At 51.0% G+C, this 12,443-nt stretch overlaps 1 protein-coding gene and 1 pseudogene across 3 annotated transcripts in view; both read right to left on the reverse strand.

Moving 5' to 3' along the window:
• Positions 1-8,208, reverse strand: part of LOC147367345 (liprin-alpha-1-like) — a 39,434-nt gene extending 31,226 nt beyond the window's left edge. The window contains exons 1-2 of one of the 2 annotated variants that reach the window (XM_086416286.1): positions 7,994-8,208; positions 6,967-7,105 (exon numbers count right to left, since the gene is read on the reverse strand). The gene's annotated coding sequence lies outside the window, so the exon portion shown is untranslated. The remainder of the gene's footprint in view (positions 1-6,966; positions 7,106-7,993) is intronic. The other variant, XM_086416287.1, reaches the window with a different exon arrangement.
• On the reverse strand, positions 360-5,637 carry LOC147367347 (2-hydroxyacyl-CoA lyase 2 pseudogene; annotated as a pseudogene). The gene has a single exon (XR_015170025.1). The product of XR_015170025.1 is annotated as a 2-hydroxyacyl-CoA lyase 2 pseudogene (transcript).
• Positions 8,209-12,443: the final 4,235 nt, after the last annotated feature.

Consider the following 12,443-nt stretch of genomic DNA (forward strand, 5'->3'; position numbering starts at 1 on the left):
CAATACTTTGGCCACCTGATGCAAAAGAGCCAATTCACTGGAAAAGACCCTGATGCTGGGGAAGACTGAAGGCAAAAGGAGAAGGAGGCAGAAGAGGATGAGGTGGTTAGATAGCATCACCGATTTAATGGACATGAATTTGAGCAAACTCTGGGAGATAGTGGAGGGATGGAGGAGCCTGGCGTGCTGCAGTCCATGAAGTCACGAAGAGACGGACACGACGTAGTGACTGAACAACAAGTGAGCAGGGGAAAGGACACAGTTGAGCTCACAAATAGGCCCAAGGACTCCCCAGGGCTGTCAGAGCCTGTCTTAGCTCTGACTCCTTCCAACCCCTCCCTGTCCTCAGGGAAGACTGCAGGGTCACTGGGCCTCACGGCTTAGGCCCAGGGCAGGCAAGGATGAAACTCCAAGCCAGCTAGGCACAGTCCAGGGGTGGGAAGAGAGCCAAGAGCACTGACCCACGAGGCCCTACATGGCAATGGAGCCGTCCCGGAAGTCCATCCTCCCGACGAGGATGCTGACCACAGCCGGGGGGCCGTCTTGGCACCACTGCTGGTCGTCACGCACCCTGACCTCCTGATCCTCACTCTCGCGTGAGAGCAGCAAGCCCTGGGTCCCCAGTCCCTGGGCTGCCTTGTGATAATCAGTGTAAGCCAGGCCACAGGCCACATTGCTGCCCAGAGAGGGCACGTGCTCCCTGGAAATCTGGGTCCAGGCAGCATCATTTCCTATCAAGGCCATCACTGGGATCTTGTGTCTGACAAAGGTGTCAAATTCGATGAGGCTATAGCCAAACGCTCCATCCCCAAACAGGCACTAGACCTCAGCATCTGGCCGACACAGTTTGGCCCCAAGTGCAAATCCGGCACCAACCCCCAGAGTCCCGAAAGCCCCAGGATCAAGCCAACACAAGGGCCCACGGGGCTGCACCAGGGAGGCAGCTGTGCCCACAAAGTCCCCGCCATCGACCCAGGATGGGGTTGTCAGGCAGAGTGTCCTCCACCAGCTGCAGGACCCGCACCGGGTTAAGATGCTGGGCTACGGGCATCAGTGCCTTCTCCCGAAAGGTCTGCTCCTTCTGTTGGTCAGCTTGCCGAAGCTCCTCTGTCCAGTCTGAGGCCCACATCTGACCCCGGAGGCCCTCCACCAGCTTCACCACAAGGAGCCCACATCTCCCTGCACAGCCTCTTGGGGCTTCCAGAAAATGTCTGAGTTGATCAGGACAACAATGATTTTGCTGCTGCGGCTGAGGACACACCCATAGGACAGGCGGAAGTCACACACTGCTCCTTGCCAGGACGACCACGTCTGCCTTCTTCAGGGCGGCCCTGCGGTTCTGCTGGAAGTGGAGGGGGTGGTTGCGGCCCAGCAGTCCCCGTGCCATCCCCGCCAGGAAGCAAGGGATGCCCAGGTTCTCCACGGCAACCCAAAGCTTGCCTGCGGATGTTGGAGGCAGCAGGGCCTGGCTCCTAATTAGCATGAGGGGCCTTTTGGCCCGACTCCAGATCTCCACACATCACTGAACCTGCTGGGGGGAGGCCTGGGGAATGTCCAGGGGCAGAGGCCCCTCAGGCTCAAGCTCCCAAGCTCCTGCAAAGAGGTTGGCCAGGGGATTTGCTAAGTACCAGTGGACCGCTGGACTCATGACAACCTTGGGCGGCTTACCTGGCACCATCTCCTTCTGAACCATGAAGTAGGGGTACAGCACGTCCAGAGGCAGTTCCATAATCACCCGGCCAGGGGTGCCTGACTGTGCAGCAGCCATCGCGGCCCTCAGGGTGGGGATGATATCCCGTACTCTCCGCACAGAAGCACAAAACTTGCAGAGCGGCCTGAACAGGGCTATCTGATCAACTGCCTGGAGTGCACCCCGATTCTGCAGCAGGGTGTTGGCAGCCCCACCCAGGAGCAGGACTGGGGACTGGGCTATCTGGGCATTCTTCACCGCAGTCACTGCGTTGGTGAGGCCGGGGCCGACCGTCACTGATGCCACGCCCATCGTCCCAGTCAGGCGGGCCACAGCATCAGTGGCAAACACAGCTGTGACTTCGTGGTGGGTGTCCACCACGCAGATGTCCAGCTTCTCACAGGCCACCAGCAGTGGCGAAATGTGCCTGCCGACCAGCGTGAAAAGGAAGCGCACACCGTGGGCCTTCAGCACGGCTGCCACATTCTCCCCACCATGCCGGATGCTTGCCGCGTCCACCTTGTGCATCAACTGATAGAAGAGCCCCAGGCGGTGAGCGGCGCCCAGCAAGGCGGCCACTAGCGTCCTGAAGGCCAGGAGCAGGAAAGAGGAGAAGAAGCCCCAAGCTGGGGCGGCAGCCGCCGTGGTCTCCATGAGCTGACACCTGCTTCTCAATGGGTCGGCGGGAAGCCCTGCCTCTCTTTGATATCAAGGACCTGAATCTTCGTCCTAGTGGTGAGCCCACCCCACGACTACACCCCCCACCCCCAAGTCAGCGTGCATGACCCTCTCCTGAAGCTGAACCCCTCCGCTCCAGCGAGCGCCTGGACTCCAATCTGAGTCCCGACTCCAGGCCGTGAGTCAAGGTCAGATCCTTTCAGGATGCTCCTCCTACCCCAGTGGCACTTTAACCTTCATCCATAGGAAATGGCGCTGGCTCCAGAGGAATTCCCCACAAGGTGCTCTTATCCCTTTCCTGGGAACCCTGGCCGCTAACGCCACCGCCAGCCATCGGAGGGACAGAGCAGTCGGGGCTGGGTGGAAGAGGCGCTTCTGCAGAAGGCAGGCCTGGGCCGCCTGCCTCCAGGACCTTTCCCTGCCATTTCCATCCTCTCTGCTGTCCCAGGGGTCTCTGACATGACACCCCTCCTGGACCTTCATGTGTGAAACTGACTTGGGGCCGTCTTCTGGATCAAGGTGTCAGATCCTAATTTGACAATGAGGGCCCCTTTTGTGGGTGGCTGGGGAAGCAATTTTTAAGCTGAGTTCCTCTGGGCCCATGGTGCCTGGCGGAGGATGGAGGGGCAAGTGGATCACCTGTGGTCACAGCCAGTCAGCCAGGCTCAGCCTCCATCTGTCCTATATGCAAAGTTATGAGCACGTTTCTTCCAGACCCACCACTTCCCCCTCCACTGGGTTCCTGGCCCGGGCACCCAGTGTTGTGTACAGGTCTCTGTCTGGGGTACCTCTGGGGCACTGGACAGGGGATCGGGGACTTGCATGGACACTGTAGAGGGGGGCCTTCCTTGGGGAAGTTTCTGACAGCTCCTGGGAAACAGGCCTGCACGCTCCTCGCACCTCTAAGCATGGACCAGGGTCATCAGTTTATACACCCTGGGAGCAGGTGAGAAGCGCACTGTGGGGCACTCCTAGACCTGCTAAAAGTCAGAACCTGCATCATGACGACCTCAGGGGCTTCCGTGCACACCCCAGGACCCTGCACCAAGGCAGCCAGGCCAAGGCTTGGTCCCCGACAGACCATCTACCCTGCTCAGCCCTCCAACCACGTGCTGTGCCTCCCCCACCCATGGCTGTACTCGAGGGGTCCCGTGTGAGCTTCCCCCACTCCTGGGATAACCACTCGTGTGTAAAGGCTCAGCTTTGTGGCAGGGTGAATGGTTCCTTCCAAAAGAGACACCCACATCCCAACTCCCCATATTTGCCGGGGGGCCTTTTTTTGGAAATGGGGTCTTTGCAGATGAAATCAAGTTAGATAAGGTTACAGTGGATTAGGTGGGCCTTGTGCAGGATGATGGGTGTCTTTATAAGAAGAGGAGAGACACACAGAGAGAAGGAGGCCGTGTGAGGAGGAAGCAGAGGCTGGGGGGATGTGGCCACAAACCCAGGAACACCTGGAGCCCCAGAAACTGGAAGAGTTGGGAGTGACGTTCCTCCAGAGCCCAGGTCTGGGGGCCCAGTCCTGCTGACCCTGGACTTTAGACTTCCGGCCCCCAGAACGGGGAGATAATCGATTAGTATTGTTTTAAGCCTTCCCACCACCCAAGTTTGTGGTCGTCGGTATCAGAAGCCCCACCTGGGACACTCAATGTTCTGTGTCCCTAAGATCCACCAATCGACCGCTACCTCATCCAGGCCAGTCTTCTCCCGGTCATCATGGGATGTCTTCTCAACAATAAACCTCCTGACTCGGGAGAAAGGCTCACGCTGCACACAGGGGCCCCATCTGTGTGGGGCTCAAAGCCCCACACGCCAGCTGGCCCAGGGGAGCAAAGGGGGTCACACATCTCTGAGCCCCCGTGACCTCCACACCCTGCCCAGTCAGAACTGCAGACGACCGGGCCAGCAGACATTTCAGGAGGGCAGACTTGCGTATCTGCCCCCATTCCTCTTGCTTCACTGTCCTTTTGCATCCCCCTACCCCTGCTCCTGGGCTTCGCTTGGGCCTCCCCTGGGGCTCAGCAGGTAAAGAATCTGCCTGCAATACAGGAGACCTGGGTTCGATCCCTGTGTTGGGAAGATCCCCTGGTGAAGGGAAAGGCTACCCACTCCAGTATTCTGGCTTGGAGAATTCCATTGACTCTGTAGCCCATGGGGTCGCCAAGAGTTAGACACGACTGAGCAACTTACATTTAATTCATCCCTGCTTCTGGTCCAGCATGTCCAGCTGGCCTTCATGTTTGGGCCGGGGGGACACTGGTAACATCTGGGGACGTTTTTAGTTGCATTTATGAATGCTGCAAGATATTAAATGCCAACAACACCAAGGCTGAGAAATCCCACTTTAAGACTCTTCATCTTTTGGGGGTCATTGTTTGAGGATCCAATGGAGTCCGTGGATTTCTTTCTCCCTGGGGAAGCACGCATAAGCCCCAAGTTTGTTTCACAGTGGGCAAGGTCATGTGGCTGGGCTCTCTCTGAGGCTATCTTGTTCCCCAAACCCTCTCACTTCTTGGAATCAGAGCACACCCGGGAATGGGTCATCCCGGACATCTCTCCGCTAATTGGGCTGGTGTGGACCCGCACACACCCCGCTTGCTACCTGTGCCCAGCCAGCCCGTGAATAGACTCTGGTCTCTAGCAGGGGCAGGCAACAGGCTTCCTGGGGCCTGACTCATCTCAGAGGAAAGCTCGGGTTTGCAGGGGCCATGGAAAAATCGGTAATGAATTGAAGACACCACAGGAAGATGGCTCATGCTCAGCTCCAGCTTTTCAAAATCTTGAACCATTTAGTTTATGCCACGATAACAGTTTCACCTAAAAAGGGCCCAATCAGGGACTTCCTTGGTGGTCCAGCGGTTAACACTCTGCCTTCCAATGCAGGGAGTGTGGGTACAATCCCTGGTTGGGGAACTAAGATCACTGCATGCCTCGAGATGTGGCCCCAAAGTTTTTTTAAAAAAAGGTCCAATCAACCGCTGAAAAACTTTTAAGGCTATAGAATCAAATTATCACTGAAATTTGGGGTCACTGTGACTTTGTGATTTGTATTAATAATAAGAAATACATTTTTGGCCTTTGTCCCCCGGTCCTGGCACAGAGCTCCTAAAACTCTGGGAATTACCTAAGTGGGGAGAGCAGACAAGGTGTCTCTTGTTAGGTGAATGAGGTGACTTTTCAAAGAGTGCCTCCTTTCCAAAGAGGGGCGCTGCTTGCCAGGGTAACTAAGCACATGGTTAGAGGATTGGAACTTTCAGTCCCTCCCCTGCCCCCGCCCACCATGTCTGGGAAAGCCAGAAGGGCTTCTGCTTGAAGCAATCACCAACAGCCAGTGATTTAATCAATTGTGCTTGTGTGATGACTCCTCCATAAAAACCCCCAAACAGAGCCTCAACAGCTTCTGTGTTGATGAACACATGCAAATTTGGGGAAAGTGAGGCTCGGAGAGCGTGAAGTTCCGTGCCTCCCACACACACACACCCTGTCCTGTGTATCCCCCTCCATTGGCTGTTCCTGAGTTTATTACCTTTTACAATAAGGCTGTGATCTACTATGCAACATGTTTCTCTGAGTTCTGTGACCACTCGACAAATTAATAGAACCCAAAGTCATTAGAACCTCTGAACGGGTAGCCAGTGGGTCAGAGCGCAGGTGACAATCTGGGCTTGCAAATGATGGCTAGAGTCGGGGGAGGGTCTTGTAGGGCTGGGCCTTTAACCTGTGGGGTCTGGAACTACCCCGAGATAGGCAGAGTCCACACTGAGTTAAGTTGCAGGACCCCCAGCTGCTGTCACAGAAGAGCTGGGTGGTGCTGGGGAAACAACGCATGCATGTTGAAACTGGAAGAAGCCTCGTCACTGATTAGTACAACTCGATCTTTCCTGGTGGCCATAACCAATGTCTTTATGCTTGATGTTTATTTCAAAGTCAGAAGTTTTAAAGAAGATATGTGTGCTGAAGGATTTAATTGGACTTGGAAAGGCTATTCTTTCTCCTTTGTGAGCATGGCCATTCCAGTATCATAAGAGCAATAATGATATATGACTGAATATTCACATCACCAGTGAGAATTTCCCGGATGCCAGACTCTAAGTTAAGTACCTTAGGATACCCCAGTGATGTACTGACTTGTTTCCCAGATGGTTCAGCAGAAAAGAACCCGCCAGCCAATGTAGGAAATGCAGGAGACCTGGGTTCAAGCCCTTGGTGGGGAAGATCCCCTGGAGGAAAAATGGCAACCCATTTCAGTATTCTTGCCTGAAAAATTCCATGGATAGAGGATCTTGGGTGCTACAGTCCACAGGGCTGCAAAGAGTTGGACACGAATGAGCAACTGAACACGCACACAGTCGTGCAAATACTGTTGGTATCTCTGCTGGACAAATGGTGAAACTTCATGGCTGTTGGTGTTCAGTCATCCGATTTTGTCTGATTCTTTGCGACCCCATGGACTATACCCTCCAAGGAATTCTCTAGGCCAGAATACTGGAGTGGGTAGTGTTTCCCTTCTCCGGATGATTTTTCTGACTCCCCACATATTGTAAGACTAAACTTGAGAATTCTTGTTTTTTATTTCATTTCAAATAGCCTTTGGGTACCTGAAAGGACAGTGTAGGTACTTTCAAGATGTCTTCTGCAAAACAAAGCCCTTTTGGCAAATATGGTCATGATATCCAGGTAAGTGTTGCTGTTGTAAGCGTCACATCTCAGCCAGAAGGCAGATCCGAAGCTCTTCCTCTGGCAGAAACAAATTCACAAAATAAGCCAGGAAAGAGAGCTGGAAAAACAAACCACACCAACAACTGGAAAAGCATTCCTCATGAGACAAAGCTAGAGAACAACCCAATATCCTTGTGGCCCAAAAACCCTCTTGGCAATGAATGTTCAGTAAGGAAGAGATGAAACATATCAAGTTCTAAGGAGAGGCAATGCCCATGGCCAGTGTAGTTTAGAAACGGCCTGACTGCTCAGATGTAGACACACACAGTGTAAACCCTTTGCAGACAGGTGTGATGGTCATCACCATAGTAAGTGTTTACTCTGGTGACAACCTGCCCTGGGCACCACATAAGGGAGCAGACCTGATGCTCTTCCTCTGCCCCCACACCATTCACTCATGAAGGCAGCTCAGGTGCTATCGTGCCCTGCCTGCCTGTCTGGCTCGTCCATGAGCTGTGACCACCTCCAGGGAAGGACTCCGCCTTCTCTTCTCTCTGCACCAGGAACCTGCACACAGGAGGCCTTCAGAACCTCAGGAGATTCACCACACCCCCACTATAGCCAGAACCCTCCCTAGGCATTAAAACAGCTGTGGAGTCACTTTGACCCAAGCCCTGGTTACGGATCCCTGGAACCTACTACTCCCTCTACAGCGTGAATAATCAGGTCCTTTATACACAGATTCCCGGCTGTGAGATCTGAGCTTTGGATTCATTGTCAGCTGTATCCCTCCCGTGGCAGCCAGGTGGGCCGCGATGCAGACAAAGGAGCTCATGAACTGAGTTTCAAGCGAGGCACTGAAAGGACAGCAATGGATGTAACATGTTGCAAACTGAGGGAGGGTCCCTACATGTCTCATGTCAGCGTGGTTCAGACAAGCTGACAGACAAGCAGGAGAGGACTCACAGGCAGACGGCTTCCCTCCTCTTTCAGGTGGAGCTCTGGGACCACAGCAGGAACCGGCACTCTCAACCCCTGGGCTCAGCAGCGGCCTCATTCTCAGGCCAGCAGCTCTGCCCTGATGGGCTCAGGAAGGCCACCAACCGCCCCAGGCTGACCTCATGCCCCTCCCACTGCTGTAGCCTGACCTCACCCAGCCCCACCCCTTCTGGCAGAAGGCCAGCTCCTCTTCCCTTGATTCTTGCGTGAGGCCTGGCCCTGGGCCCCGATTGGTCATCGCACCAGTCCTGAGCCAATCACGGTGGCCAGGGGGGATAGAACACACCGATTGGCCAGGTCCAGGTCATGTGACCGTACTCTCCAGCACACATGTGAGCTGCTTTTCCCTTATCCGAGGTGGAGACAGTGCGATACCCCGAGAGGAGGGCTGAGAGTCCAGTCACTGTGTCCATGTGCTCAGTGTCCTGGGACGTGCCCCGCATCCTCTCTACTCACCACTTTGTCCTCTGCAGGCACAATATTCATGACACACCTCTTCCCTTCCCAAGCGCTGTTTCACCCACATTCAAGGGAGCCGGGCCTCCTGTTTGAAGATAGGTTTGGAGATCCTCTCCTAACCTCTGGGCTTGTTTCTTGTATCATGTTAGAATAATTTATTCAGTCTAAAACCCCCCACAAGCACCACCACATGCTGCTTTGCGTATTCAGGATTTTTAGCTGTTCTGAGTTGAGGGCATGGCACACGGGCCTCCCAAAGGGAATGAATTTTGTCCAAGGAAGCACCTGAGAGGCTAAATCAGTGAATCACTTTGCTGTACACCTTAAACAAATTATTGTAAATCAACAATACCTCAACTTAAAGAAAAGATATCCCTTCATCAAAAATTGTTCGAAATTTTGTAAAGTTTTTCTTTCAATTGTTGGTTCTTCAGTTCAGTTTAGTTCAGTCGCCCAGTCGTGGCCGACGCTTTGCGACCCCATGAATCGCAGCATGCCAGGCCTCCCTGTCCATCACTATCTCCTGGAATTCACTCAAACTCACATCCATCGAGTTGGTGATGCCATCCAGCCATCTCATCCTCCGTCGTTCCATTCTCTTCCTGCCCCCAATTCCTCCCAGCATCAGGGTCTTTTCCAATGAGTGAAATCTTCGCATGAGGTGGCCAAAGTACTGGAGTTTCAGCTTTAGCATCATTCCTTCCAGAGAAAGACCAGGGCTGATCTCCTTTAGAATGGACTGGTTGGATCTCCTTGCAGTCCAAGGGACTCTCAAGAGTCTTCTCCAACAGCACAGTTCAAAAGCTTCAATTCTTCAGCGCTCAGCTTTCTTCACAGTCCAACTCTCACATCCATACATGACCACTGGAAAAACCATAGCCTTGACTAGATGGACCTTTGTTGGCAAAGTAACGTCTCTGCTTTTGAATATGCTATCTAGGTTGGTCATAACTTTCCTTCCAAGGAGTAAGCGTCTTTTAATTTCATGGCTGTAATCACCACCTGCAGTGATTTTGGAGCCCCAAAAAATAAAGTGTGACACTGTTTCCCCATCTATTTCCCATGAAGTGATGGGCCAGATGCCATGTTGGTTCTTAGTGTGTGTCTAATTGGTTTGGTGGTGTTTTGTGAGGTAGGGATCCAACTTACTTTTCCATATGGATACCAAATTTTCCCAAAGGGACGATTCCTTTGTTCTTCCTCCTGGAAGTGTCCTTTCTGGGTTTACATATTAAGAAGCTTTTTTTAAAATGCCAAGCATCAAGAACTTCAGAATTTCTTAATTTGTAGAGCACCCCAGAGGCATGTTTCCATTTCTGTGTCTTCTCTTTGCATTTCACCATTGCCAGTCTCTAGTATACACAAGTACCCTCAGAGGAACCGTGTATGTTTCTGTGAGAACAGAGGATGTGAGCATGGAGGAGGGTCTGAGTCCATAGTGACCATGTGACCATGCTCAGCACCCCAATATTAAGTCTGGCTGAGACTTCCTAAGGCAAGGTCTGCGTTTCTTCCTCTCCGTGTCTGGATACGCATAACAATGTTGGTGGATTGGGACTTGGGTCTCTGAGTCCAGCAATGTAGAGATATACCCATAGCCTGCTTTTCCATTATATTTTCCTCCTGTGGGCTCTGCTGAGCTGGTGTGGAGATATTTCTGCTAAAGGCTCGAGAGGTAGTCAATCCTTCTGCTTCTCATCCCCTGCCTCATCTGTACTTCTGTCATTTTTTTTTATATAGCTAATTTTCAATGTTGTTAGTCCTTGTGTCATTCTGACTCTCAGGCACCTGTGGTTTAATAGACCTCCAGCTCCTGAGAGCTTTTTGCCTGGTGGAGACATGGAGAACTCAGGTAGCAGCACCACATCACACTGGAGCCTGGACCAGAGAGAAGGTTCTTGCCAGGAAGGCTCCGTCCCTGCTGTGGGGGGTTCGGAGTTATCACTTCTGATTGTGCATCCCCCGGGCCCTCGGTGCAGGCCCCACTCTGAGATCTGGAAAGGAGGTGGCTTCTCTCATCGACACAGAACTAGTATTTTTTTGTCCTCGTCCTTGTCCAGTCCCATTTGGTTCCCAGGCTCTACCCTTGACCCTCACCCACAGGATCAGGAGAGCCCAGTTCTAGAGGAGTTTCATACAAGGAGAGGCTCCTGGAGACACTCCAACCCCTGGGCCTAAATAAGCATTTCCTTGTAGTTTCACAGCCCTGGGAGGAGATACTGGGTTTGTGTCCATTTTACAGTTGAATATGTTGAGACTGAGATCACTGTGTGATTTGCCCGGGGTCACACTGCAGGTCAGCAGATGAGCTGGGATTTGAACCCAGACTCTGTGTCTTGGAGCCCATGACTGTACATGTGTTTCTGCCCCTCGGTTAAATTTATTTCAGTATTTTTTTTGGGGGGGTGCATTTGTATATGGGACTGTTTTGTTCTCTCTCTGATTGTTCATATCTTGCTATATTGCTGAGTTTATTAGTTTTAATGGTTGTTATTGGTGGAGTTTTTATGGTTTCATATAAATCCTGTCGTAATCGAATATGACAGTGTAACTTCATCTCTTCCTTTAATCTGATGCCTTTAATTTCCTTTTCTCGCCTAGTTACTCAGGGTAGGACACTTCCACTACTATGTTGAACAAGACTGGTGAGAGTGGACATCCTTGTTCTTTCCTGATCTTTTAGGAAAATCCCCGTTGGCTCCGATGGTAAAGCGTCTGCCTACAATGTGGGAGACGCAGGTTCGAACCCTGGGCTGGGAAGATCCCCTGGAGAAGGAAATGGCAACCCACTCCAGTACTCTTGCCTGGAAAATCCCTGGTAGGGGGGTCGCCAAGAGTCGGGCACAACCGACAGACTTCACTGTCACTTTTCACCTCTTTGCCACTAAGTTGGATGTTAGCTGTGGGCTTGTCTTATATACCCTTTGGCATGTTCCATGTATAACCACTGTACTGAGAGATTGTATCAAAATTGATGTTACCCTTTGTCGAAAGCTTTTGCTGCAATTATTGAGAAGATCATGTGATTTTATTCTTAATTTTGCTCATATTGTGTATCACAGTGATTGATGTGCGGATAATAAATCATGCTTGAAGGCATGATTTACATTTTATCATAGTGTATGATTCTTTAATGTATTCATCAATTTGGTTTGCTAATATTCTTTTGAGGATTTTTACATCCATGTCCACCAGGGTCAGGGTTCTCTGTTGGTTCATATGGTAAAGAATCTGCCTGCAATCCAGGAGACCTGGGTTTGACCCCTAGGCCAGGAAGATCCCCTCAAGAAAGGAATGGCTACCCATTCCAATATTCTTGCCTGGAAAATTCTCTGGACAGAGGACCTGGTGGGCTACAGTCCATGGGTCACAAATAACTGGACATGACAGTGATTCACACTTACAAGACTCCTTCTTGACATTCTTAATACTTAAATTTAAGATTTTATCTCAGTCAAAAATTACAGTCAAAGGCAAAAATGTCAAAAGTCCAAGAGTCCTTAGAAATAAATGACAATAAGGCATAACAGATGAAAGCAAGAAGGACTCCACATAATTTACTTTTCCTAAGAATTTTAGATCTTCAGAGGAATTCTCATTAAGCTGAATTAAAAGGCAAGCTTTAGTTTAAAATGGAAACCTTTTTTGGTATTATGTTTCTATGTTGAGACTGAAATTTCATTATTTATGTATGATATTTTAAACAATACTTTGTGGCTATTAAAATCATATTTTCAAAACCTTTAATGACATTTCTAAGCACTTATAATGGAAACATAACTAGGAATAGAAGATGATCCCATATAGCTTTAGATGACAGTACAGATGTGTTGAATGATAGTTTTCAGATTGTATTTATTTATTTTTAATCAAAGAATCACTGCTTTACAGTGTTTGGTTGGTTTTCCTCATACAACAACACAAATAAGCCATAAGTATATTATCCACTCTGGGTGAG

Source organism: Bos grunniens, chromosome 8 (genome assembly GCF_055505025.1).
Source record: "Bos grunniens cultivar Pamir isolate PY7600 chromosome 8, Bosgru_T2T1.0, whole genome shotgun sequence".
Taxonomy (NCBI): Eukaryota; Metazoa; Chordata; class Mammalia; order Artiodactyla; family Bovidae; genus Bos; species Bos grunniens.